The sequence below is a fragment of the Capra hircus genome, chromosome 22 (assembly GCF_001704415.2).
Source record: "Capra hircus breed San Clemente chromosome 22, ASM170441v1, whole genome shotgun sequence".
In the NCBI taxonomy this organism is placed as follows: domain Eukaryota; kingdom Metazoa; phylum Chordata; class Mammalia; order Artiodactyla; family Bovidae; genus Capra; species Capra hircus.
Window position 1 is genome coordinate 12452366 of NC_030829.1, and position 2214 is coordinate 12454579.

General features: G+C 55.4%; 1 pseudogene; it reads right to left on the reverse strand.

Moving 5' to 3' along the window:
- Nucleotides 1078-2014, reverse strand: LOC102178221 (annotated as a pseudogene).

Sequence of the window (2214 nt, forward strand, 5' to 3'; positions counted from 1 at the left end):
CTGCGCTGGCAGGCAGATTGTTTACCACTGAGCCACCAGGGAAGCCCGGAGGTAGGGTTTTGAATCAGGCTGTTGCCCCAGTGTGTGTCCCTTCACCTCTGCCTCACTCTTCTCCCAGGAAAACAGCTTGTGCAGGATGGAGCAGGAAATGGACACTGTCACCCGAGTGGGGATTGTTCAAGGAGTGAGTGACAGGAGAGAGTGGCGGGGCTATTACTGTAGTTCCAGTGGGCATGCTGTGGAGTCAGATATATTTTGAAGGTTGAAACAACGAGATGTGCTAGTGGATTGGATGTGCAGGGTGAGGCAAAGAGAGGAGTTAATGGATTATGATTCTTTTTGTCTTATTTTTATGGACTATAATTGCTTTACAATCTATGTTAGTTTCTGCTGCACAGTGAAGTGAAACAGCCATATGTATACATATAGCCCCTCCCTCAGGGGCCTCCCTCCCATCACTTCCCCCCATAGAATATTAATCCACCCCTAAAAGGAACAAAATAGAGTCATTTGCAGAGAAAATAGATCCTGTTTTTCACTTGAGCATGGGAGATGCAGATGTCGTTTGTGCAGAGAGGAATCCCAGGGAGATTACTCAGACACCAGTCCCCAGCCTCACCCCTGGAGATCCCCAACCCCACAAATGCCCCAGCCTGGCCTCCTACCCACCACACAACCTCTCTGTAGCTCTGGAAAGTGGGGGGGCAACACAAAATCCTCAGCTTCTTGGAACAGGACCCCACCGTCCAGACAATAGGAAGTGATTTGGGGGTCCACCCTGGGCTCTGAACCAAGGCCTCAGGGGAAAGGACATAACCTTAGCCTCAGATTACTCTGGTTGACTGTGCTCAGACACTGAATGGACAGGAAATACCCTTGACACCCATTAACCACATAGAAGCCAAATCCCTGTTTGGCCAAGAGATTCCTCCAGGCCCTGAATGGCTGGAGGATACACCCTCTTCAAGGTCTGATGGGTCGGAAGACACTCTTGGAGGCCATGATTGGTCAGGAGATGGCCTGCATGGACTCCCACTTCTCCTTTCTCCCTCGTGAGAGCCCCACAGGCAGGGTGGCCTAGGTCCAGGAGGGGTAGGAGAAGGGGATTCCGTACAGCTGGGCCCAGGAAGAGAAGCCCCTCTTCTTCCTGATGAAGTGGTGGCGGTTGCCCTTCTCATTCTGAGTGTCGGTGACACGCTGTCCAATGCCTTAGGCTCGTGGCAGTGGTAGGGCACGTGCTGTAGGCGGGGCCGCTGCAGTAGTCGGGGGGCACCATGCCATAGATGTGCACGTGGTCACACTAGGCCACCGCAGTCGCCATGGTGAACCAGCCTGTGCTCAACCACGAGTAGGACTCTTCCCTGTCCTTGCCTGCCTCACTCCAGAAGAGGTCATCAGACTGGCTCGTGCAGCCAAGAGAGATGGCGTAAGCATCCATGTTGGGGAACACCAGGCCTGCCCGCTGGATGACGCGCACCAGCCTGTCCTGGGGCGTCTGCATCTTGGTGGGAGACCCCAGAAGATGAACAGGGTTTCGGAGGTCTGGTTGATGAACTCCTAGAGTCTCCGCAGCACATGGAATGCACTGGAATGGGCTGCTATGCGGAAGGTTGTCTTGTTACCCACAAGTTGGTCTGAGTAGCCCATGGTGGGGGTGTCGTTCATGCAGATTGTGCCCTCGGCCTGCTTGACCTCAGGGCCCAGTTTGGTTCCTAGCAGGTGGCTGGAGCTGGTGACAATCACATTGGTGGCACTGGGTGGGCAGTGTCTTGTGGGTGAGAATGGGGATGTAGCCGTCAGTGATGCTCCACTTCTTGAGGTTGACCAGCTGGCAGATCTGGCTCCACTTCTTGAGGTTGACCAGTTGGTGGATCTGGCCCCACAGGGAGCTGTAATGAGAGACCTCACTGGCACTGTTGGAGCTACAGAGGGCGAGGGTGGTGATGAGAGCAAAGAGGATCACGCACACTGCTGACCACTGGTGTTTGTTGTTGCTCATCTCTCTCTGGCGACTGCTGTGGGGCAGAGGCCGGCATCCCGCGGATGGCCCGGGGGGAGGGGTGTGGGGTCACACCTCCCCTGGGGGGCGCCAGCTCCTCTCAGCCCCCAAGCCCCCTCACATGGTGCCTGGAGCCCAGAGTTGAGGTCTGGGCTGCTCTGGCTGCCCAGGCCCCGCTGCCAAAACAGCTGTTTTGATTGATTCTGGTTTTTCAG